Consider the following 27329-nt stretch of genomic DNA (forward strand, 5'->3'; position numbering starts at 1 on the left):
TATTTACTAGAAACTACTTCTCAAAAATTAGATACAGCTTCTCCTAGTGTCAAAATCAACATCGTGACATAATATATTAAAATGTAGCTTATTCAGTTGACCACCAAGTCCAGTATGTACAAAATACAAATCCTATTTTGTCAGTGCTGTAATACATTCATTTCTAATTTCTTCATCTTCTCTTGTATTCTTCTGTCTGACGTATTCCTTAGAAGAGTGACATGAAATAATCTTCTAAGTGTCTAATGAAGATGATAAAGTTGGTAGTCAAAAGAAACTGGTATTGGTAGATGCTGGCACAGACAGACAAGACAAGGACTCCTGGATATTCCCTTGTTTCACCCGAAGCGGCTTCATCAGCTGTGCGTAGTTCTAAATCATATAAACATAGACACTCTGTAATATAATAGCTACACAAATTCCAAAGAAACATACAAGGATATAATAAATGCACATACTGGTACTGTATATAACAGCTACATGGAACTTATTCATAATAGGTTCTCAGTCGAGGTAAACCAGTAAGTTTGAGTACAATATAAGGGCGGGGCGGGGGGGGACACTAACTAAGGCAACAGGTGCAGATAATTCATGTTCATTCACTCTTAAAGGAACATTGCTCAGTGACATGCTGCAAACAGTAAAATGTTACAACAGGCATACTATATGATCGTAAAGGTTTATCCAATATATAGCTAAAGAAAACAGCTAAAATCTAATTCAGTGTTTAACCCTGAAGGATGAAGTCTATTCAAGAGAAAAATAAACCTACTTGTTTGATCTAGAGGTCCCTGGTAAGCCCAAAGAATGAAAAATGTTAAATCATCTTCCGTGTGTGATTCTTTAATAAAGTGTTGTACCAAAGGTGCTTTGGTACATTTTTGTTCTACATTTTTGTTTCTAATTCTAGAGTGATGCTCTGAAATCCTGATCCTGATTGGTCTTATGGTTTGGCCGACACACAACAAGCCACAAGTGCACTTAACCGGTGCTGTGGCACACGTGGCAAATGATTGTATAGTAAAATTTATGCCTTCACTATTAGAGAATTCTTTTACTTGTAATGCAAACCTACATGTGGTGCAGTGTCCACACTTGAAAAGACCTTGTGGTTTTGATTTTCAAGTGGATAGCCAGTCAAATCAGGATTATTTTAAAAAATAAAAAAACCCCGATTTCCCCCCTTCGCTTCTCACATCCCTCTGTGGCCTCCTAGCCTCATGCTAGGGCCTCCCCATTTATGTAATTTTCACCTATTTCCCCCTTGGAATATCCTGGGGGCCCCAGTTGGGAAACACTGGGCTAGATGATCCTCGTGGTCCCTTCCAACTCTACAATTCCATGATTCTATGAACACTCTCCCCTCCAGTGGTTTCCAGCAACTGGTACCCAAGATTTCTCCAATAGCATAGGGTACTGCTCAGTATGTTTTGCTATTAAAATAGTGAAGTTTACTTGACGTAAGTAGGGCATATTTTTCTGTTTTTCTCCATATTGTAGGTCCCTCCGGTTTCGTAATCCAGGAATGCTTTTGTCTCTCCCCCCCCTTGACTTCAAAATTTCCAGGAACTTTACACATCTGTTTTAATTAGGTATCAAGAACAAGTTAATTCTGGACTGTATAGAATATACACTCCTGGAAGTTTCTGAACAACTGAATGAAAGGTTGACTGTTTTTGAAGCAGGAGACTTGACTAAGTCTCATTTGAATGCTGTGACTTGGAATGCATTCTGTTTTTTCTTTGGAAGGGGGAAATTGTATAATCCATTGGGAAATCTGTTACTTGCTTACTGAATCAGTTTTGTGATAAACATATTTCTTTAGTAAGAAATCCACATATGTCTTGATTTTAAGATAGCTGGGATGGGGAAATCCTCCAGATGTTGCTATGCCACAACTCCCATTATTCTTGGTCATTGGTCATGCTTGTTGGGGCTTATGGGAGTTGGAGTCCAGCAACATCTGGAGCCCCACAGGTTATCACCATTTTTTGTTTAGACAAATGTAGAAAATACTGTTAACATAAAAAATGCACACTTATTTGAAGCAACTGTATCAGAAACTGATACTTGGATAGGGCTTTTTTGTTCTTTTCTAGCTCTGTGAATACTACACATTAAATCTACATGACTCTTCAAGTTGCTTGTTATCCTTAATTCTGTATTGTGATGCCTGTCATCTTTGTGGTTTATCAACAGAAACTCCCTGGACACATTCACCCTTGACACCCAGGCAGAGAGAGAGACTTGGAAGGGCACAAGAGTAACTAGTTTTTTGTTATGGCAGTTGAGGCTCCTGCTGGTCATAGGGTCCACATCTAATTATCAGGAATGCTGGAGTTGGCTTGAAATCTTGTAGTTGAAGGCAGACAGATGACAATATGATGAATTACCTGCTTGGATAGCAGTTTTTTGTTTTGTTTTTTGAGGGGGGGGAAGCATGCAGATTTCCTGTCCCTGGCCACTTCTTCCAAGCAAATGTACACACAGTGAGATATTAAATGTGCATGACCATCACATGTGCATACAATCTGTATGTTTTATTCTGTGTAAAAGTACATTCCATAGAATCTGCAGGAAACGTGTAACACTGGAAGCATTCCTGATTCAAGCAGAAAATTCCTCAAAGTTGCTTGTTTTTCAGCTGCTTCCTAGTCATCTATTGAGGTCCTCTACTGGACACTAATTTCTGGAAAGCTGAAAGATATGGGTTCCCAGTCAAGATATCATTGCCATTGGGTGATCCGTGGTATCTGCATTTCTGATTTGAGATGGACGACTGTGCTCAGTTATTCATTTGAAGTTATGTCTAATGTTTCCCTCCCTGATTCTCTTTCTTTGCCTGGAGCATCATTGAAGGAATTCAACTGCTGCTAGGTGCTGTTAAGACATTGGGTGCTTACCAGACTAAAATTTAAGAGGCTTATGATTAAACTGGTAGACTATTGCAATCCAGGCATCTCCTGGTCTAAGGAAAATCTCATGACCAAATCAAAAAGAATTTCAAAATACCATCTAGCAGTGTTTTTGTTTTAAAATAGCATTGGGGTAAGAAGAGGGCACATGAAACCTTTTGTTAAATTATTGCTGCGTTTCATAACTCATACTTAGTTTTTCGGTCTGAAAAAATTGTTCAGAGTAAGAAGCACCAATAAATCCTAAGAACCATTGGTAAGCTGCTTTCCATATAAACAGTCCCATATTTCAAAAGTGTGCCACTGAATCTTAGGTAACTCTGAGTTGAATAAGCTAATCAAAGCAACCGGATGGCTCAAATCCCTCTTAATGTACTGCTTCGGACACAGTGCATATGCTTTGCAAATAAATACCGAATTAGTTAGCTCCTGCTGGAAGCATTCAGTAAGAACAAGTGATTTGTCTTGCTTATGAAAGGCACATATATTTTCCCCTTGTAGTTGTTTGTCAGCTTGCACGTTGCTTTATTTATGAATTCAGAGAGGGCAATTGCCATTTTTCAGCTCCTGAGCAGATGTGCTAGAGGCGGTCAAATTGATCAGCAGAAATAGATGCAGCACCATCACCAGGGTTGGGCGGAAGAATGGCTATTGTATTATCTTCGTCCTCCCCATTTCCTATTAATGACTACTTTCTGTAAGGCTTTCTCCAGGTTGCAGGATGAAGAAAAGCTGCAAGTTTTCAATTGCTTTGAGGCAGGTAGTTCCTGCGCTAACAGGAGAAGGGCAAAGGCAGCTTTCTGAGAGAGACCTCTTTGTTGTAACCTTTTAAAGAGCTATTTAGAAAAGTAGTATTTAATTTTCTGTGTTACCTGAAAGCCCACAAGTGCAAAACTACTGTTAATTACAATTATCATACATCTTTCCTTGATAGGTACTTGTTAACTTGTTTTCTGTAGGAACAGAGGTAAGGGGGGGAGGAGAGAAACACTTAAGTTGTCAAAATGACAGATTTTGTCAAAAATTTGGATTTGAAGAAAAACAAGATTGGAGGAATATTGATTGCATAAACATTAGTGTATTCCTATATAGTGCAAGCCCCAGGGAAGTCAGTGAATGTGATTCTCAGGTGAGTTGTTGCCTATAAGGTCTATTCTTGCAGAAATTATATATGTGGTTCATTTCATTATTGTTTGAAAATTATAGCTTAATTCCAGAGGAATCTCTGGAAAGCTACATGTTAGTTTATTTATACAGAATTAATATGCAGAATTTTTACCCTTGCAGGTTTATAATCTGAAAGACATGCTACAAAAATAGTGAGGGATGGGCAGAGGATTAAGCTAAAGTTATTTTTTTTAATAATATTTTTTATTCATTTTCCAATACAAATTTATACAATCAGTACATCGTAATTACATCCAATTTCTCTTTTTGACTTCCCCCAACCTGCCTAAAAATCCTTCATAATTTTACTTCCTCCACATTTCTAACTTATACATGTTTATTCTCTCACAGGGCTTCCTTAAAACTCACAAACGTTATCTGATTGTCACTTAATTTTTGCGTATACTCAATAAATTTTCCCCATTCTTCTGTAAATCTCTGATCTCGTCGATTCCGGATCCTTCCTGTCATTCTATCAAGTTCTGCATAGTCCATCATTTTCAGTCTCCATTCTTCTATCGTAGGTAGCTCCTCTTGTTTCCATTTTTGGGCCATCAATATTCTTGCTGCTGTTACTGCATATAAAAATAACTTCCTTTCTTGTTTATCTCATTACCTGTAATGCCTAGTAAAAATGCTTCTGGTTTCTTAACAAATGTATATTTCAACGTTTTCTTTAATTCATTATAAATCATTTTCCAAAAGCATTTAACCTTCTTACATTCCCACCACATATGGTAAAATGTACCTTCCTTTTCTTTACATTTCCAACATTTATTACTTGTCTTATACATCTTTGCTAATTTCACCGGTGTTACATACCATCGATACATCATTTTCATCACATTTTCTTTTATAGTTGTACATGCAGTAAATCTTAATCCTTCTTTCCATAGTCTTTCCCAATCCTCCATTTGTATATTATATCCCAAATCTTTGGCCCAGTCAATCATAACAGATTTTACCTCTTCATCCTTTGTACACCATTCTAATATCATCTTATACATTCTTGCCAAAACTTTAAAATCATTATTCAATATTTCTTTTTGAAATTTTGATTCTTTATCCTCAAAACCCCTTTGAGTCAAATCTTTTTTAAACATTTCGTTAATTTGAAAGAAATGCAACCAGTCATTAACATATTCCTTAACTTCTTCAAATGGTCTCATTTTCCATTTACCTATTTTCCTTATTAACTTCTCATATGTCACCCATCCCCCTTTCATATTGATTTTTTTCACACTCGTCGCCTCCAACGGCAATAACCAATATGGAGTTTTTGATTCCAACAGATTTTTATATCTTTCCCACACCTCAATCAATGATCTTCTTATAATGTGGTTTTCGAAACCTTTATGTACACGCTTCTTGTCATACCACAAATATGCATGCCACCCAAATCTATTATCAAAACCTAAGCTAAAGTTATTTTTTAAAGTCAGCTTGAATGGAGAGAGTGTTGAAGGGGAGGTATAGCCCAATGGACCTATTCTCTCAACAGGGTAGAGAGGCCTTGCAGTTCCATTCCTCCCTTTGTTATAGCCTGATAGAATAGCTTCAGCTAGATGACAATTGAAAGAGAAGTCTGATGGAGGGGTGGTATTTTGGTAAAGCTGTAGATACTCTGCGACCCCATGTAATGTAGACACTCTGTAATGTCTCTATTCCAGATCTTACTGTCATACTCCATTTCAATTATCACTGCTTTGTAGCTGTTAGGTATTAAAATGACCTAACCACAGTTCACAAAAATCTGAGTCAACAAAAACATATTCGACTGATGTTTAAACACGTAAAATGAGGGGGGGGCAAGTGAATCTCCAAGGTGAGAGTATTTCAAGGTTAGGGTGCCACCAGAGAGAAGACCCTGTTTTGTGTCTCCAAACTGTGAATCTTCAGTGGGACTAGAGGAAATGTGAGTGATTTTATCCTCAGGGCTTGTCACCTTTGGGCTAGTGGGCACGTTTGGAATTTTGAAAACTGCTGAGAGTGTACAAACATCTGCTGAGAGCAAATTGGCTGTCACATCCAAAAGAGCAGAAAAAGGGAGGACCACAAATGATGATGATGATGATATAAAACAGCAACAGCAATATAAAATAACAACACTACCATACTTCTTATACCTGACCTATCTTACTGGGTTACCCTAGCCACTCAGGGCAGCTTCTAGAAATTGATACAGATATGCCTCCCCATCATTGGGAAATAGACACTTATGTAAGCCACTGTCTCACCTGCTTGAAGACAAAAGCTCTTTGCTCCTCTGCTTTTTTCAGAACAGTTTGGAGGATGGATGTCCATGCTAGCGGAATGTGGGCATGTTCAAGGGTGGGTGGGTGGGTGTGTTCATTGTATGACAGACAGAGGGTGGTTCTTGACACAGGGGAAAACTCCCCACTATAAATAAGTCAGAAAACAGATCGTTATAGCAAAAGAAAAAAAAATCTCTATGGAAAATCACATTTTAGTTTTTTCCTGCTCTCTGGAGCCATCTGGTGTTGCATGTTTATAGCACATTCAAATTGCCGTTTCTTTACTAATGTAGCTGAGTCCTGACTCCTGAGTCAGTAAAATTGGGAGCTGAGCAGGAAGAGAAAGCAGTCCCTACTACATTGTGCATTTTTGCATTGAGATAGCTATCTCTCTCTCTCTCTCTCTCTCTCTCTCTCTCTCTCTCTCTCTCTCTCCCTCTTCCTATTTGCTTTTATGCTGGAATTCCACCCCCCACCCATAAGTGTAGTTTGGGGAGGAACAGCATATTTGTGGATGGATTTCCCCTCTTGTACGTTATTTTTTCTTCTTCATTTTAGCTAACAGACAAAGCAAACAATTAACACACTTCATCTCAGCAGTTTGGAATTGTACAGCTACAAGGCTTCTGAAATTGTAGTTGATGGATTAAGCATGTTTGGCTTGCAGCCAAGATCACAAAATCAACATACCCCTCTCTTGGATGCCAAACAGGTAATACTTGTGAAAAATGCGGATTTGATGCATTAGGTAACATGAGCAGCTCAATGAGTAGCTTTTATTTCCCAGTTTACTGAAGACTGAAAGCAAGGTATTAGCAGGCAATCAAGACTGTATGTTCAAAGCTGCTACCTGGAGATGTTAGTTAAGCATGGCAATGTAGTTTAGGAAGGCATGATCGATAAATGCCCTGATGTGTGATCACAAAGACATAATAGTTATTAGGGTGCATAGGATTATTGAAAATTGGAGGAAATCATAATAAATGGGGCTCTGGATAATTGAGTTCACATTTTCAACTGATTGCTTCTGTCACTTAATTTCTGTATTTTGAATGAATGAAATAGTAGCAGAAACCATTCTTCAGAACATAAGGCAAGTTTGGGATAAGTTTATTGCATGTGCAGGTGTGAGATATGTTTTTACATTTAATTTTAAATTGCTAAAATGGTTTTGCATTTGAAAACCCTTACTTTCTTCATATCTTGGAGGCTTAAGTCATAGTTTCAGCATGTTTAGGTGGATATAAATATTCACTCTTCCCAACTGATGCTGTTCTGTGATGCAAACATTTACAAGAGAGCCTGTCTCCTAGGGAATAACTTGTCACTCGGCTGCGTGGGAGCTGTGGTTTGGTACTTGGAGGTTTATTCTCCTTGTTCAGATTGGCTGTCAGGTGTTTAGGGTTCCCATGGATGTTGTATTTCAAGAGTTTTGCTCTGCTCAATGTAGTTCTCATAGGAAACACAAAGGCTTAAGTACAGGTACTCAACACTCTTTGTTTTTCTTTTGCAAATTCTAGACTTCCTCTGCTTTGTTGAACTATGTTGATTGAATGCTAGTTAGTCCTCTTCTCTGCTTCCTTTCTAGTAAGCACTTGTCTTAGAAGCAGAAGCATTTGTTTTTCAGTCTAGCATAAAAAACGAGGTGAATACTGGGTGCTGCAGTGGTGCTTCTGTGTGGCCTGAATAGCCAGTCCTGGCACAGATTATAGTCTGTAGCATCTATTTTTCACTACCTGCATTTGACTTCATATCATTTTAACAGAAGGAAGAACCAATCTCTCTCTCTCTCTCTCTCTCTCTCTCTCTCTCTCTCTCTCTCTCTCTCTCTCTGTGTTAGTTCAATGAAACACTTTTCCATGGCAATGAGTTCTGTAATTTCACCTCTCAATTTTCGTAGGCTTCTCAGTTCAGTCTCTTCCATGGACCACAATTAACTACCCACAAAAATATTTTATTAGCCCACCATTTCTATATATGTTGATTGTAATTTATGGCATGATGACAGACTGAAGTGGGGAGGGATGGAAAGGGATACAATCTGAGATTGTTTCTTCATCCTGGAACTGGAAAAGAGGATTGCAACTAGGCACAAAGTTAGAATTGGTGTAGACGTTTAATTGGCTTCTGAATGGAATGTTCTCGTAAGTGCCTGAAAGTTCACTTACATTTCATCTCATCCTCCCTTCTTTATATGAGTTCATATTTATTTGGAAATTGTGCAATGAATTGTTGCAATCTTCTTTTTTTCTGGTTGTGCAAATTCTTTTAACTCAGCCCTTTGAAGGCCACTGAGAAAAAGATGTGTGGCTGAAAGATCTGATGCTACAAACGAACACTTAGTTCTTTATCATGTTCTTCCCCTAGTTCCGCATAATGACATTGTGAAATAAGCGTTGCCAGGAAATCCTAGCCAAGTTGGCAGATGCATTGGAACGCCTGTAACAACATGGACATAGCAAGTGCATTCCATGGCCTCTCCCTTTTTGTGTACTCCCTTTCCTCTTGCCAGCTCTGCACTGCCTCTCCCCCATCAAAGAGTGATACATTTCCCTGTGATGTTTTCTTGCTTCTCTGAATTTCACCATGCAGATTGATAACTACTGTTCTCTGTTTCCAGCTGTTTTTGGCTCAAGCCAGCAGTGCCATCCTTTTGTAATTAAATAAGCATTCATAGAACAGTGCTAATTTTCAGCATTGGGTCTTCCATTCACTCAGAATTATGTGGTGTTTTCTCTAGTCCACCGTTCTTTTTTTCATGATGTTAAACCAGATACTTCAGGATAGCACAGGATAAAGATAGCAAACAAAAGATAAAGCTAATAGTCTTCCCCTGGTGCTCCCCGCCCCGCCAGTAACTAGTATTCAAAGGCATAAGGTCTCTAAACCTGGAGATTCCATTGAGACTGTGGCCAATAGCCATTTATATACCTCCAAACACTTGTATTGGGACGCAGGTGGCGCTGTGGGTTAAAGCCTCAGCGCCTAGGGCTTGCCGATCGAAAGGTCGGAGGTTCGAATCCCTGCGGCGGGGTGCGCTCCCGCTGCTCGGTCCCAGCGCCTGCCAACCTAGCAGTTCGAAAGCACCTCCGGGTGCAAGTAGATAATAGGGACCGCTTACCAGCGGGAAGGTAAACGGCGTTTCCGTGTGCGGCTCTGGCTCGCCAGAGCAGCGATGTCACGCTGGCCACGTGACCCAGAAGTGTCTCCGGACAGCGCTGGCCCCTGGCCTCTTAAGTGAGATGGGCGCACAACCCCAGAGTCTGTCAAGACTGGCCCGTACGGGCAGGGGTACCTTTACCTTTAAACACTTGTACAGTCCCCTTTTAATGCTTTCTAACCTTGTAGCCATCACTGCTGAGAATTACAGTACACATGATATGCATTGTATGTCTGTCTTAAACTGTCATATTAAGGGAGACACTTTGTTTTTTTCTGTTTCCTTGCCTAGTATAATTTGAGAAAACCTTTATTATGTGCCCTCTTAGTTCTCCTAGGTATTTAGCCTCTTGGGTATGTTTAGCCTGAAGAAGAGGAGACTGAGAGAAGATATGATAGACATCTTCAAATACCCAAAGGGCTGTCAAATGAAAGATGGAGGGTAGGACTTGGAGGGTAGGACTTGGACTAATGGCTTCAAGGTACAAGAAAGGAGATTCCAACTAAACATCAGGAAGAGCCTTTGGATGGTAAGAGCTGTTCAGCAGTGGAATAGACTCCCATGAGAGGTGATGAACTCTCCTTCCTTGGAGATTTTTAAGCGGAGGTTGGATACTCATCAGTCATGGATGCTTTAGTTGAGATTCCTGCATGGCAGGGGTTGGACTCCCTCTCAACCCTACAATTCTATGATGCTTTAATCTTCCGCTTTCGCCTTTATTCATAGAGAAGAATCTCCAAGCCTTTGCTATTGAAGTTGGTCGCTTCTGTTGTATTTGTGTGGGTTCGCCAGAACTTTGAACAGCATTCCAAACATAGTTGCATCATAAAAGGTGGTAATGGTAATAACTGTGGGGTGGATTAATTAAAAGATTCCAGTTTTATTCACAGTAAGCCTGCAGTCTTTCACATACTTGGGGCCAAGTCCCATTAAATACATTGGGATTTATCTCCAAGAAATTAGTACAGTAATCTGATTTGGCTGTACAGTTGCAATCCTACACAGTGATTTTAGTGGAGCATACTGCCAAGTTAGCCAGCCAGTTAAGGTTGTCCCTGAATTTTGCTTTTGTTTACTGCTGCCATTTTAACTTTATGCCAGGTACTAAACCATACATCATTTCATTGTTTGGCTTTACCCAGAAACCTTTGAATAGTGTGCCAGCCTCTGCTGCTTTTTCCCATATGGAGAAAAGAATATGCCTTTCAATGTAGTAGAAAATCAAAATTTTACATAGTCAATGTTTAATATTTTCTCAGTGGTAAAGGTAAAGGTAAAGGTACCCCTGCCCGTACGGGCCAGTCTTGACAGACTCTGGGGTTGTGCGCCCATCTCACTTAAGAGGCCAGGGGCCAGCGCTGTCCGGAGGCACTTCCGGGTCACGTGGCCAGCGTGACATCGCTGCTCTGGCCAGAGCCAGAGCCAGAGCCAGAGCCGCACACGGAAACGCCGTTTACCTTCCCGCTGGTAAGCGGTCCCTATTTATCTACTTGGACCCGGAGGTGCTTTCGAACTGCTAGGTTGGCAGGCGCTGGGACCGAGCAGCGGGAGCGCACCCCGCCGCAGGGATTCGAACCACCGACCTTTCGATCGGCAAGCCCTAGGCGCTGAGGCTTTAACCCACAGCGCCACCTGCATCCCCAAATGTAAAGGGACCCCTGACTGTTAGGTCCAGTCATGACTGACTCTGGGGTTGCGGCGCTCATCTCACATCGCGGGGATTCGAACCGCCAACCTTCTGATCAGCAAGCCGAAGAAGCTCGGTGGTTTAACCCACAGCGCCACCCGCGTCCCTTTCTCAGTGGTATCTTTATATAATAAGCTTCTTCCTGCAATAGCTTCTAGAGAAGTACTGTTTTAGGCTTTGTATAAGATGTGATCAACACTTCTACTTTAAATTCTTTTTCTAGCTCTTATCATTTGAAATCTTTTGTTTTTTGACACCTGTCTTCAGATGTAGGCCTGATGGATCTCAATTTTCCCACCCCCCTTTAGCCTTTAAACATGTGGGTTAATTTAATGCTGATGAAAGTTGGAGCCTGAGAGCACATTTTGTGAATGAGACATATTAACAGCAGGTTTTCAACAGATTTCCTCAAGCGTGTCTATCCATACAGCCAAGTTTTGATCCGAGTCACCTCAGCTTGTCTGGTCCTGTGTTTCACTTGGGCAGATGCTGCTGGTTGTAATTAATCAGCTTGTAGTGAAACAGAAGAGGTAAGGACAATGGCTCATTATTTTTGTTGCATGTTTATGGAGAGTGCACACCACATAAACGAGAACAAGAGAACCATTTCTCTCAGGTGATCTCAGTAGTAGTAATGTATTGAGTTTCCTTTCCATCTCACCTATTTTAGTGAACAATCAAGTTCTATGCTTATTTTAAGGAGCAATATTATATATCACTTTTGCCACAGTGCATTTAACTCTGTTTAGATTTGTGTTACACAGGAGGCTGGAGAAATAAAAATGAGTGATAGCTGCCAATGCCAGTCCCTGGCTAACCGGACATAAAACCCCATAGCTTATCAGCTATGAATATAGCAATAGTGGCTTTAAGTAGCATAACACCTGCTTTAAAATGTTTCCTGCCCTCCCCCCAGTTAGAAATAGTTGTTCAGTGCTTCAGGAGAAACTTTGGTAACCCTCTTTAGAAAGATAATTCTATGGTTCTTCTGCAGGCTTTGTGTGCCATGTGGCCTAACCTATGCCCTTTAAGAGAGCTTCCTTATTTCAGTTGCGATGGAGGGCAGTCTGGTTGGCTTTTATACATGGAATGGGGGGAGGTGACATTTTGTTCACTGCAGACAGCAAGATGTCTCTCAGCCCTCACCCACCCCACATTTCTGGCCACTGCCATCACAATTTTTGCTACATCTTGAACCACTCCAAAGTCAAAATCAGAGGATAGTATTAAAGCCTCTATTTTTGTACCTGTCCATTTTTTCCCTTTTGTCTCCTTTCCCTTATGTCTCATTACCTTACTGACGCTAATTACCTCAGTCTTGTCTGGGTTTTGCTTCAGGCTGCTTGACAATATCAACTTCTGTTCCATAGCCAGGCAGATATAATTAAACCATGTTGAAGAACTAGACCAACAAAAGTTTAATTGTACAAAGTTTGTGACAAATAACATCTTGGATGCATTCCAATACACTACCTACCCTTTTTTCTAAATCTTGTACAGTTTTACATTGAATCTGCTGCCTACGATTTGATTTTTTTTTTTTTTTAAGTTTTAATTTCACAAACTTTGCAATAAACAACACGCTGGATGTATTGCAAGACACCATTCTGATTTCCTAGATCCTCTATGTGTTTACAAGATTGAATTAGCTGCTGTGGTTGCTGCTTTGACCTCACACATGTTGTTTCTGATTTCTGGCAGTAGACATGGCACTTTATCTCTCTCTCAACAGTGGGTGGGACAAGCAGCTCAGCAGGCAAACTTCTCACCAAGTCCTAGAGTTCATCATTCCCGCCTTCATTCAGACACATCCATGAATCTGTCTCTTACCTCTGACACCAAGATTTCCTTTGTTTTTGAACAGTGGGCTCTCATCAAACCAATAGCCAAGCATCAAAAAAGAAGTTTTTCCTTCGCTGCTGCTAGCACATCTTACGCCCAGTTTTTCTTTTCTTTTCCCAGTGTTCTTACAACCTCATGCAGTATTCAAAACAGCAAACATAAAATAAAAATAAAAATGGCAAAACGTACACAAGGAGGAGAGAGGGGGAAGCTCTTAGCTATGGAATTTCTCTTGCACAGCCACTTTCATATAATAACTGACAGTTACCATGTCGGGTAATAACAAATGCCAGAATCCATTTTAGGGCAATAGGTTGGAGCAGGCTTCCTCAAACTCGGCCTTCCAGATGTTTTGAGACTACGATTCCCATCTTCCCTGACCACTGGTCCTGCTAGCTAGGGATCATGGGAACTGTAGGCCAAAAACATCTGGAAGGCCAAGTCTGAGGAAGCCTGGGTTAGAGTGTCAGACTAGAACCTAAGAGATTAGGGTTCAAATCCCCACTGGGCCATGAAGCTCACTGGGTGACCTTTGACCAGTCACTGTCTTTTTTCAGGCTAACCTACCTCACAGGCTTGTTGTGAGGATTAAACTAGGAGGAGGAGGAGAATCATGTAGACCACCTCGAGTTCTTTGGAGAAGAAGGTGGAATGTAAATGCAGTTTGTAAGTAAGTAAAAAAAATTAAAAATACCATCATTAAGCCATCACAACATAGCTTGTAGACTTTCAGTTTCAATAGGGTGTAGGCTTTCAGTAACTCTGAAGCTTGCACACTGTTTTGTGATTTGGTTGGTCTAATAAAGATATTTACACATAGTTCTTAAAAATCCAATATAACCTATGTGTATTTTGTCGTTCAGCGTACTGTGGTTCCTCCAGCAATAAGCTATGTGAATGGAAAATGTCAGTAGGCTGGACGGCGAAAGCTTAGTAATGAAGGACTGAAAGTTGTATCACTGGTTTAATATTTTGTGAGGTTTTTATGATAGAAGTGCATTTAGTGGTGAGTTCTAAGGCTTAAACATGCCTTGAGAACAGTTTTAAAGAGTGAATGTGTAAGCAGGAAATGAGCTACTTTAATTATAGAGCAATGGGGTGAAGATAGAGAATGTTTACACCTGGTAATTTTATTGCAAAATAAAGCTGCAACTGTTCCTCAGTTGTTGCGTGGGAACCTTCCCCTCCCCCCTTTTAAACAGGCTGCTGCCTCTCTGCTGCAACAATAAATTTATCCTAGAGCCCAAGAGCAGTTTTTCATGCTAGGAATATGTTTGTTTGTTTGTTTGTTTTACTTTCCTCCCTCTCCTCTCCTTGACTTCACCTCCACAATCTACCCTGGAGATTCTTCTAACCCTCCAGAACACATTTGGTGAGGGTACAGGGCATGCAGAGGAAAGGAGGGGGGACGTCCCATTTTGTGCTATTAAAATTTTTGTTGTTTCCCTGATCCTGGTGTGCAGCACTCAAGCAACCCACAATTGGTTTGGTCAAGTTTAATATCAATCAAACAGAACACACTTGGGGACCAGGGAAGAAGGGAGACTTGTTCTTGTAATGCGTTGCCAAGTCATTACACCCTGACACATCCTCTAAAATGATCTGGTGAAAAAAGTAACCCTAACTGAGTAGAGAAATAAAAGAAAGCTAACCTGACAGTCTCCCCTTCCCCAATTAGTGGTACTAGTCTATACTTACATTAACGTTTGAACATACAGGTGTCTCATGACTGCTCTCCCTGACTCTTCCCATTATACTAGCACTGTGTGTGTAATGAAGGAAAAAGTCAATAAGAACACGATGAAAAAATTTCCATCCATTGCATTGTGCGAATGTAATTTGCAATATTAAAATTTTCTACACTTTCAACATCCTTTCTACCTGGTACTTTTAGAGGCAGGATTATATTTTTTTAATGGTTGGAAAGCACAGAGAATGGAAATGTTCTTGCTGAGCAAACAATAAATGCAAGTACCTTCCTACTCCCCCCCCCCCAAAAAAATGAATGCAGACTTGCTGCATGAAAAGAATTATTACGGCGTTTAAATTAACTTCTGTACCTAAAGGGGATTTAACTTAAAGACTTGTTCCTTCCCCCCCAAAAAAAAACTCCCCATCTGTATATATGACGTTCCTATGGAGCAAGTTCACTTAATAGCACATGCACTCAGACTTCCAGCTTCCCTCCTTCCCTCTTTCTGAATTTCCTCTGTTTCCATTATTTCATCTCTTTCCCCCAGCATATCTTGTCAAGCCATCTGTATGAGGCCACATAATTTCCTAACCATCCTCCATAGCTTTGGAGCAAAACATTACAGAGCTAAAAGGAAGCTGATGAATTCTTTAGTGTGAAAAGCCAAATAGCATAGGTTAGTCCTTGAACTAAACAGACTGAGTGACTCTAGTTAAGCCATGACTGTAAAAACAACAACACATAGTCGTATCCTTGCGCTTTGAATTCAGGACTTTTCTGTAGAAGTACAGAATTGTGCATTCTTTTTTTTACCATAAACGTTCTCAGTATAAAGTCATCCAAATTTTATACTATATGTGGATTGAATCATCACAGAAAACGCAGCCCAGGTGATTATTTTTTTCTTGAAGGAGGTGGTGTTAAATATTTCCCATTTTTTAGTCATGTGAAGGGTTAAAAAAGGCTAAACATTCATACATTTTCAACAAAAACCTGGTTAAAATAGGGTGTGCATAAAGCAGCTATATTCATAGCACATACTAGTCTTCTCATGCTTGTTCAATTAACACATGGAGAGTAGTGTGAGGATACTTACTGTCCTTGGCTCCACCCTCTGCCCATGGGGTGAAACATAAGAAATGGAATGTGTGTAGACGAGGGCAACTGAGATGATCAAGGAAGGGTCTGGAAACCAAGCCTTATGAGGAATGGTTGATGGAGTTGGGTATGTTTAGCTGGTAAAGAGGAGACTCTACAATTCCATGATTCTATAAAATTCCATCAAGTGGACAGAGGTTGGAGGACAGGGCTGGTTTGAACACGTGGAGGGATCCATGAAAAGAGGGCTTCTGTGGAATGGATGTGTTCAAACATGACTGTGGGGTTTACACTTTACAGTGTGAAAAGAATGTGTTTTCCCATTTGATAGCTTCTTCAAGTCTCCTTTCTATAATCCAATCACTTCCTACTTTTATTTCAATCTCAAAATTTCCTCCCTTAGCGAGTTCCACTAGCATTTAAAGTATCTATTTAATATCCTATTTCTCTCTCTCTCTCTCTCAGCTTGCTTTTGTATTAAGCCTTTGGGAAAGAGGTGCCTTTCTTGAAATGCCTATGGAAATACGGTACTGATCTTACCCGCGCAGACCACTGAATTCAGGTTGACTCCGAATGAAAAATAAGTTATCAGGTGTGCACTTCATGTAAAACCTGCACTAGGTCTCAAATCTGAATCTAAATCAAACCACGATAATGTCAAATTGCTGCGTGTTTATGTTACTACGTCTTTAAACCTTACTGTGGGAAGAGACATCTTGCAGCATTTGCTGTTTCCAAGTTTAATTGGTTTTATCTGTTTCTATCATCACCACCTTATCTCCACAGACAGTTGCACAGATAACATTTGGAGATGAGAATTCAAGTCCAGCCACACAATGTCATCTGACAATTAAATGTTATTTGATAGTTCTGTCTGCATCTCAGGAGCTGCGGCATTTCCATCTCCGGTTGATAGTCTTTATAGCATCATAAAAGTGTTCTCAGGGGAAATCTGGATTTGGATGACTTTCCGAATGGAAATAGGTAGAAAAATCCTGAGTAAAATGCAGGTCAGACTCCAGTAGCAAGTATAATAATTGGCTATTGGCTGATGACTATGCAGTTCAGGTCTGAAAGAAGTTTGTTTATTTCATTGCATTGAATCTTATATCTTTCTGACATGGAAGGTTATATTTAATATTGTGGGAGGGATATTAAATGTTTCAATATTGCTTTTCTTGTGGCTAATTAAATTTTCCATGGAAAGGCTATATAGAAAGGTACAGTGTGTTTGAAATCGTTGGCTGCTACTATCTCAAGACATAGACCAAATTAATTGCATTTAGTCCTCCCTAAGTGATTTACTAGCTGATTAGGCAGTTCTTCTGTTTTCATGGATGTTTTGGCTTTTTTCCTAATGTAGCACTTGATTGAAGAAAAGCAAGGCATTATTCAAATCTGCGGAGAAAGAATTATGTGACATTTGACTCTCTCTGCCCCCCCCTCCATGTGTGTATAAGTGTAAGCTGCTGTATGCATCTTAGGATTGGCTTGTTTCAGAATTTCACCCAGTTCTGACAGTAAGTTTTCCTAAAGGTTTTTTTGTTTGTTTTAAAACGAAATGTGGAACCATCATACTGCATTCTGTTATGCTGTGTCCTTTAAAATTACACAAAGTTCAGTTGTGCTTTGTACATAGATTAAATTAGCCAATAAATTCTCATTTTTTGTTTTATGCAAATCTGGGCAGAAACAATAGGATGACAAATGGGATTGCTAAGTGAAGCAGTGATCAATACAGAGTGCTGTCCATTTGGGTAATGGACATCTCTGTCATATTGGCTGCTAAAGGATTCCTCTGAGAGAGTGCCATACTACAAAGTATAAACTATAAAGAACTCTAAGTATAAGTTTCATAAATACAAAGCTCCAGAGGCCAGTTTTTCAGATGCTAGGTTTAAATGCTTCCTCCAAATTTATTGATGGTTTCCACAAATGTCGCCAAAGGAAAAGAGCAAGGTTTAGGATCTTACCTTGCTAGCATTTCCTTCTCAAATCAAGGTTTTCTTTGCATGATAGCAGACTAATATATTTCCTAAGATATATTTCCTCACGTTGTGACCAGATTTTGTAGTATTTCACAATAAGTTATTACCAAGGCACATGGCTGCATTCAGATAATCCTCCAGTTTTTATTTGACTCTGTGTTACAGTTCCCCCTACTTGCAGCAAACCACAGGTTGCTGTTACATTTGAACTGACATCAGAATGAAACCCTGATAAATTCTGTAAATCAAACTGTAGAAGTGATTTGCCAAGTGACCAACCTTCTCTTTTGAAATTAGTAGCCAAAATGTTATTTATTACATACAAGTGCTTAGTTCTAGAATTATTGATTGGATGCAAAGCATAATGTGACATTTTTAGAGTGCTACAGTTTTCTGAAGTGTGGTTTTCAAAAAATGTTTTCAGAGTCCTTACATAAAGAAGTCAATCATTCATTGACACTAAATTTATTTCATCAGTAGCCACCCACTGATTTCTGATACTCTCGTGTTCCCAACAATACTTGTCTCATCACTTACTGCTTTCAGACAATTATCCAAGTTTCCTAATAAACTTCAAACTTATTACAGCTATCTCAAAACTACACATTGGAATCCCACATCATTCCATTATCCCCCCACAACCCTCTTCCAGTAATTTGAACAAAAGGAGGAAAACCTGTGACTCAGGTGTGTTGAGTGGGGAGGGACACATCTGTCAGCAAGCATATTAAGTAAAGCTTCTTCCTGTGTAGTAAACAGAAGTTTTGATTTCAGAGGTAGCAAAACAATGCCTTATAAATTAAAGCTCACACCATTAATATATTTAGGAGTGAATGTTTGAGGGCAGGATCTATTGTTTAACATGTTTCAGCTTAAACATTGATGCATTTATTGGCTAAAAAAATAATTTGATGTTGTATACTACAATATTTAAAGTGTCTATGCTTGGTTATTTTTAGTAGAAATGCACAGATACATTTCACCATGCTCTTCTTGTTTGCAATTATAATGTGTGTGTGCGTGCATGCTTGCACGTGTAATTGTACATTCTGGATAGTTTGAAGAGCAGGAATTTGGGGGAAAAATACTTATCTCTGAAAGAAAGATTATTATTAATTTATTAAATTTGTACCTTTTGATTTTGAACTAAGTTATTTCCTTCCCTGTTCCCTTCAATGAATCTCCCCCCCCCATTCACCTTTATTCCACACTTTGTGTGCAGTATCTATTGTTATGTGAGCACTTTCACGTTACATGGGATATATTTGAACTTTGGTAGTTGAACTGAGCTAAAAGAAAATCCTCACACAAGCACAGGGGGAGACCTTGTCAGTAGGGACACAGGGCTGATGCAGACATAGATCAGCTCATACCTTAACTATAATTCAGAGATTAAGGACAGGTGGGGGAGCCTAAATTTGTACACAGTTCCTCTAACTGTATTTATGTACGGGTGGTGCTGTGGGTTAAACCACAGAGCCTAGGGCTTGCCAATCAGAAGGTCGGTGAGCTCCCATTGCTCAGTTCCTGCTTCTGCCAACCTAGCAGTTCGAAAGCACCTCAAAGTGCAAGTAGATAAATTGGTACCGCTCTAGCAGGAAGGTAAACGGCATTTCTGTGCACTGCTCTGGTTCGCCAGAAGTGTCTTAGTCATGCTGGCCACATGACCCGGAAGCTGTACGCTGGCTCCTTCAGCCAATAAAGCGAGATGAGCGCTGCAACCCCAGTCCATCCGTGACTGGACCTTTACCTTTACCTATCCCTCCTTTTAACTTGTTAATGAAATGTCTAAAGCAATTAACCCAATACTTTTTTAAAAAATGACAATATAACAATTTGAAAACAGAAAAGCACAACAAGTTTTTAAAAAGTTATTGGGAGGAAAAAACCAAACTGCATAAAGGGAGGTCAAAGGGTTGCTGAAACAAGAAAACAAGTACTATATAACAAAAACAACTAAGGAGAGAGCATATTTCTGATGGTGATGGCAAACATTGAATGGCCTCTCCAGCTAAATGTAGCAGATGGAATTTGCCAGAGCAGTTCAGCTTTGAAGGTGATACCCGGCACTTTGACTTGATCCCAGAAATGTTCTAGCAGCCACAGCAGCTGGTATAAAAGAAGAGTTGTGCCAGCACCCTTTAAGGAGTTTTGCTGCTGTGTTTTGAACCTGCAGAAGTTCGTGAACAGTCTTCTAAGGCAGTCCTATGTACAGCATGTTACAGTAATCCCATAAGTTTTGGTTTGTTAGTCTCATCTAGCTCATCACCAGTTTTGGACAGTGGTTCAGAATCCCCACTGCTTCTGCACGGAGTTAGATGTAAAGCGTAAGTAGATCTGCATATTGTCAGCATTTTGACGACAGAAGATTCCAGGTGATGCCCTCTATTTGTTTCCTGTACATATTGAACAGCAAGATGGAATCCTGCTAGACAGCAAGTGGAAGTTTCTTGCACCACAATCTTCTAGGCATGTTTCTCGGGGTCCCATCTGAAGCAAGCAGCCCTGAAGGATACTGTGACAGACAGTATTGAAAGCTGCTATGACATCCAGCAGAACCAATTGGGGCACACTCTCTCTGTCTCATTCCTGGCATAGCTAACCTGCCAGGGCAACCAATTCCATCTCAGAAATCTGAAACTAGATGAAAAAACAAAAATGCATCCATGTTATCTATTTAATTCAGAAAAATAATAATAACTGGGTTTCTACATTCCATGCAACACCTTATGCAAAAATGGAGTATTATAATCTGTCTGGAAATTATCCACTATGATGGTCCAGTAAGGATTTTTACCACAGCTGCTTTAAAATGTGTTAGTATTTTCCCTTCTCTCAAGTAAACAAATATCACCACCCCCACTTCCCACTCAGCTACTGACCTCTGTCTGCCTTCAGCAAGGGAAGGTCAAGGGTCAAGCACACAAGTGTTGACCTCATCCTCTAAGAATTCTGTTCACATTCTTAGGCTGTTCAAATGGAACGGTATCCCTAGATACAAGTAGTAGTTAAAGTAACCTTAAGGCATATTTTGAATAACTGTATTTAATTCAGTATTCGAGTTGCAGTGGACTTGCCTTGCTATAGATAAGAAATAGGCATTTATATTACTTTGTTTCGTTTAACAAAATTTATATAGCACTTCATGGTTTGCAACCCACCACCCCCAGCATTAAAATTATCAATAAAAGATGTTACTCTGTCCTGTAGCGGTATTGACCACACTGCCTTATCAGGAGGAGGATAGAAAGGCTGACTTATTGTGACTTTTTATATCGGATCAGATTGTTACTATTAATGTTCGATGTTTTATTATTATTTATATATGTGTTGGAAGCTGCCCAGATTGGCTGAGGCAACCCATCCAGAAAGGCGGTGTGGGGTATAAATAATTTATTATTATAAATTCCCAAATTATTGAGACTTTTAAAAATATATAGGAAACCACTGAAATTGAGCTTTTTTGTTTACAAAAATGCCCAAAAAATCCCAGCGGTTTTTCAGTTGCTTTTTGAAATCCTCCCCGCCGGATGTCTGTTCCAAATTTGAAATCCTGGTAATGTCTGGGGAAATCCAACATATGACATTTAAATTTTTTTATAATTATAATTATAATTATAATTATAATTATAATGATTATTATTATTATTATTATTATTATTATTATTATTAGGTGGCATAGAATCCACTTACTTGCCAGTTACTCTGGCAGTAAGGTTTATTTTTTTTATTTTTTTTGTAATCCAGACAGTGCAGTTAGATTGAAAATAATGTATCTTTTGCCCAACATTTCATTCCATACTACTTTGTTTTATACACAGCTCTGAAATGCACCTTTTGTTCTTTTCATAGTACAAATTTATCTGCATATTGGTGTCTTCCCTTCTAAACTTGTAGAAAAGCTTTTCTGTTTCACATGAATGGAGTGAGATGCATTGGTAGATTACTGGTAGACTCTTTCTCACACAAACCCTATTGAAATGAATTGAGAACACAGAAAACCAGTGTCTGGTGAATTATACCCCAAATATGCAGTGGAAAATAAGTGGAAGGGGGAATAAAACTTGCATATACAGTGTGATCAAGAGAATGTATGTTGTTTTATGTTCCAGCATTTAATTTGACCACAAGCTATTGTTGTTCTTGAATTTTTTCTCCTTTTTTTTAAAAAAAAAACAACACCTTAGATTTATCATAGACTTGTAGAGGTGGAAGAGACACTGAGCGTCATCTAGTCCAGCCCTGTGCAATGCAGGAATCTCAGCTAAAGCATTTATGACCGATGGCCATCCAACCTCTGATTAAAAATCTCCAAGAATGAAGAGCCCACCATTTTAAGAGGGAGTCTGTTCCACGGTCATACAGTTCTTACCATCTGAAAGTTCTTATTGTTTAGTTGGAATCTCCTTTCTTGTAACTTGAAGCCATTACTTCAGATCCTACCCTCCGGAGCAGGAAAAAACCCAGCTTGCTCCATCCTCCATGTGACAGCCCTCTTAATTTCAGGTTCTTGGGTTCAAGCCCCACAGTGGGCAAAAGATTCTTTCATTGCAAGGGGCTGGACTAGACGATCCTCGCGGTCCCTTCCAACTCTATGATTCTATATCTCCTCTCAGTGTCCTCTTGACCAGGCTAAACATATCCAGGTCCCTCAATAGTTTCTCTTAAGGCTTTGTTTCCGGACCCTGGATCCATCTCGGTTGCCCTCCTCTACGCATGTTCCAGCTTGTAAATATCCTCCTTCAATTGTGGTGCATAGAAATGGATACAGTACTCCAGCTGTGGTCTGACCAATAGAATAGAGGAGTACTTGCCTGGCAAAAGCTTTTCCAGTTCCATACATTTTCTAAGTTAAACTATATAATTTCTTAAAATAATACTTCAAAATCGTAATCGTAGGGGAGGGTGGTGATTTTAGGAACATAAGAAGCTACCATATATGAGATCTTAACTTGAATTCATCTAGCTTAGCATTTATTGTCTTGAGCAGGGATGGGGAACCAACGGCTCTCCAGATGTTGTTGAACTCCAACTCCCATCAGCCCAACCAGCATGGCCAATGGCCAAGTATGTTGTGAGTTGTAGTCCAATAACATTTAGAAGACCACACATTTTGCATCCCTGATCAACTCTGGTCAATAGTGGATCTGCAGGGTTTCAGACTGGAATAGTTCCCAGCCCTACTTAAAAATTCCAGGGATTGAACCTGTGGTCTTTTGTATGCAAAAGCATGAGGTCTATCGCTGAGCTACTGAGTGATTTAAATAGAGCTTGGCTCTATATATACCATTTGTGTACTGTGCAAAGTGAGTTGAATGTAGAAATCTCAGCATAAACAGATATTCAGCATACATATCTGCATGTATACTGTACCTATTTCATTAAAACAGCTGGGCTCAGTAACATGCCAAGCTACTCATTTATAAGCCTTTGGATTTACTCTGCTACTGTTAACTCTGCTACATGTAGAATGTGATCTTTGCTACTTGGTTTTCATTGTTTCCTCTTTATGGGACTGACTACATATGATCAGCTATTACAGCTAGCAGTCGGATAGATAGTTGAATGCTAATGTTAAGGATATAGTTTGACCAGACAGTTCAGGTAGATATTATTAATCTTCAGAACTGCAGTTCCAATATTAATAAGGTTGTAGCTTAGGGGCAAACTGGACTTGACTTCTTGTGAGGTTTGGGTCTGACTGACTTAGCTTAAATCTCAAATATAATATTTGATGAATTATACAAATTTAGTGTGTCCAATATAACTGTAGCAGGTATGAAGTACAGGTTTCTGTTTGAGTGAACAAGTGGGTTAAGAAAGAATGAGAGTGCAACTCACGGTTATATTTGTGTGCACAAAGTTTAGGCAGGTGACGTTTACCAGATCAGTCTATCTATCACAGTAGATATCTATTGGTAAGTATCCATCTAGGTCTCAGACACTGACAAGCCTTTCCACTGCTACCTTTAAAAAAAAAAAAAATGGTGATGTTGAACGTTGAGCCTGAGACCTTTAGTATGCAACATCTATCCCAACTTAATACAACTTGCATAGTTTTAGAAGTTCCACACCCATCTTTGTCACATTTTGCTACCTAATTTGCAACAAATTATTTTTATACCTAACACCAACAACATTCTTAACACCATTCACTTTTGCCATCTGCCTTGTTCTCCTCTGTTCACTTGTTGACCAATTTTCAGTGTATCTAGTAAAATGGATAAGGTAATTCTCAGCTTTCAGCGACACTTGTCAATATTGACGCTGCCAGTGAAATTCAATAATCTAGACGGGCTCCCTGCTGTTTCACGTTTTGTATAGTTAAGGTAGGGTACCCAACTGCTTGCTTATTACATTTTGTAAACTGGTTTCACTCAGACTGGTCTGGAATACTGATATTGTGGTGAATGTATCCATAGGGGGCATATTCTGCACTATGGGCCTTTGTGCCTGACACCTCAGGTCAGACAGCTCAGAATTAATGATCAGATTTAAAAACTAATAGGGTGTTATTTATTACACTGGCCCTGCTTGAGTGAATTCGCTCCCAGTGAACTAATGTGATCAGTAGAGATGTATGATAAACTCTCTCTAGCCAGTTCGCCCCTACCCCACCAGTTTTGGGGAAGTAGGTTCAGAATTGCATGCCCTTGTTTGTGGAGTTACACATTAGCAACTTGCCATTCGTCTGTTTTTTTTAATTTGATGCTATTTTCAGACTATTGCCCACTTTGCCCAGGTTACCTGTGTACATCAGCACTTATGTATATTTATTAAAATGATGACAAAGGGGAGTCATGATATGACCAAGATTCCCTTTTACATGTTTTCAGTCAATACATACATATATTGATGGACTTTGGGACAAGAGGAGGAAGTAACTATATCCTGAAAACTATGGCAAACTGTGCTTCTGCCAGTTATAAAATTAATTTTAAAATTCTCGAGAAATAATAACAAAGTGAGAGACATCCAGTCTTCTTCCATCATTCACAATTGATTGCCATCTGGTTTTTGGTTTATTTTTGTGCATCTTTTGCATTAAACCCTGCAAATTAGTGCATTATGCTATGTAAGCTCTCTTATCTTCACTTCAGTTTCCTGCCAAAGAAGTAGGGGAAAGCGAAGCTAGGCTTGTTTGGTGTTTTTGATCAAACAGGCAGGTCTCTTTTTTCAGCTTCTTTAGAATACTGTGCATTTATCTTTGACTTCTGGTGATTTCTTTCTTGCTCAAATTGGTATTGTATCAAAATGTGAGTGAATGGCAGCCAGAACGTACATTACGGGCTGTGGGCAACTAACGTTAATTTCAGCACTCTAAAATCTTTTGGCAAGAGATTTCAAAGGAGTAATATTGTTGCTGTAACAATGCTGTACCATCTTTATCCTATTACAGAACTGAGAGGGACCCCATGCAGTTGAGCAAAGGATACACAGGAAGCATTGTTTTGAAATGCAACCTTTCTGGCAGCTTGTAGAAAAATACATTTCGGATTGGAGGGAAAGGATGATATAACTCCAAAGATTTGCACACAACTGCAGGGGCAGCTGAATGGAAACTCAGCTGGAAAGAACAAAGAGTGAGAAGAATTGAGCAACAAGGCTTGTTTCACCATAGAATCAATCTCCCCCAAAAGTGAATATCTGTAGCAGTAAAAATAGTTAGGCTGCTATCTTAGCCCCACTTAACCTGGAAGAAGCCCGTACAGAATTCAGTAGACATGGTTAGTATTGTAGCCTTAGTCATTGACTTAGTGGGTCAGTGCATCTGGCTGTTAACCCGAAGGTTGGTGGTTCGTCCCCACCCAGGGATGGCTGTGGGCATGATTCCTGCATTGTAGGGGGTTTGACTAGATGGTGCTCAGGGTGCTCTTCCAACTCTACAATTCCATGATTCTATCTGGGCAACCCAACTTTTCATGCAAAACTAAGAAGAATGCTAGTGAGCCTTCTGTGATGGTCACATTTCCTGCACATACCTCCTTGTTTTCATGGAAACCGGTGGGTTGCTTATTCTCTGGATCACATAGTTATTTTTTGCAGATGTTGAATTGCTTTCATGTTAACTGGGAATCAATAAAAACATAGGGTTGTGACTACCTAAATCTTTGTGAATGTGGAACAACACCTGCCCTTACAGATTTGCTCTGAAGGTTCCAAACCAGGTCCGAGATATATATTAAAGGTAAAGGTAAAGGTACCCCTGCCCGTACGGGCCAGTCTTGACAGACTCTGGGGTTGTGCGCCCATCTCACTTAAGAGGCCAGGGGCCAGCGCTGTCCGGAGACACTTCCGGGTCACGTGGCCAGCGTGACATCGCTGCTCTGGCCAGAGCCAGAGCCAGAGCCGCACACGGAAACGCCGTTTACCTTCCCGCTGGTAAGCGGTGCCTATTTATCTACTTGCACCCGGAGGTGCTTTCGAACTGCTAGGTTGGCAGGCTCTGGGACCGAGCAGCGGGAGCGCACCCTGCCGCAGGGATTCGAACCGCCGACCTTTCGATCGGCAAGCCCTAGGCGCTGAGGCTTTAACCCACAGCGCCACCTGCGTCCCTTGAGATATATATTAGCACAACCCAAATCTATGGATGAAATAAATATTCCAGACTGTCCAAAAGGATGCAATGGCAGATACAAAGGGAAGCTTGCTAATGTTCTCCAGTTGTAATGCTCAGCTGGAATAGTTTGGACAATAACTTACTGTACTTGCCACCCATCTTAGAGACCAGGTGCCTCATTGCTAGAATTGTAGGAAAGATGATACATGTGTTGATGGAGATAAAGAGGAAGGCTCTGCATATCTGTGACAGCTACATACTCATCAAGTCTGCACAGCACTGCCTTAGTGATGAATGGTTTTCCCAGATGTTGTGCTTGGGCTCCAGTTTGACCCGTGTGATTCATTCATTTCCACACGGTAGCTGTCGTATGTTGCTATTTTATGCCGTAGCTTTTAAGGACCTTTGTGCTGTGCCCAGAGAATGGAATGAAAGGAGCAGATGAAAGGTCTGAGGGGAAAGGACACATTTGGGACCTCTGACTTTGGTGGAGGTCAATGTGTTTGGGTTAAGACAAGTAAGAGAAAAAAAGAGAGCAAATTATTCACCGTATGTTGTTTTCCAATCCAGACTAATCACTACTACAAAAAATATATCTATCTTGTGAAATGCTTGTTTGGTGCCATCTGTCCCTCTCTGTGGGGAAGGCACAGACTAAGCTGGAAAAATAAGTGGCTGAGGGGATATTGGGGGTTTGTGACCTAGAATCTACAGCTTACAAACCGATTTCTCTGCAGATCCTCAGTCTTCATAGGATTAGGTGGTATATACCTTCTGTCCCTCCGTGTGGCTTTAAAAACCAAGAAAAAGTATATCTCGGAGAACTCCCTTTGGCTAGAGATGTGCCTACACAGTCAAGTTTTACGTCTCTTGCCACAGTCCTATATATAGTTGAGCTCAATGTAACTCACTTCGGAGTGAGCATGAATAGGATCACACTATAATAACAAAAGTTAATAGCAAT

The 27329-nt window shown here is 40.0% G+C and overlaps 2 protein-coding genes and 1 long non-coding RNA gene across 5 annotated transcripts in view; 2 read left to right on the plus strand and 1 right to left on the minus strand.

The window, feature by feature from the left end:
* Positions 1-27329, plus strand: part of LOC307226668 (general transcription factor II-I repeat domain-containing protein 2-like) — a 662775-nt gene that overhangs the window by 381284 nt on the left and 254162 nt on the right. The gene's annotated exons all lie outside the window — the stretch shown is intronic.
* The window catches only part of EFNA5 (ephrin A5), a 225054-nt gene that overhangs the window by 92038 nt on the left and 105687 nt on the right, over positions 1-27329 (plus strand). The gene's annotated exons all lie outside the window — the stretch shown is intronic.
* LOC307226930 lies at positions 19641-21006 on the minus strand. The gene is made up of 2 exons (XR_013843710.1): positions 20688-21006; positions 19641-20445 (listed from the first exon to the last, which is right to left on the minus strand). It is a non-coding gene; the product is annotated as an uncharacterized lncRNA (long non-coding RNA).

The sequence above is a fragment of the Podarcis cretensis genome, assembly GCF_951804945.1.
Source record: "Podarcis cretensis genome assembly, chromosome: 11".
In the NCBI taxonomy this organism is placed as follows: domain Eukaryota; kingdom Metazoa; phylum Chordata; class Lepidosauria; order Squamata; family Lacertidae; genus Podarcis; species Podarcis cretensis.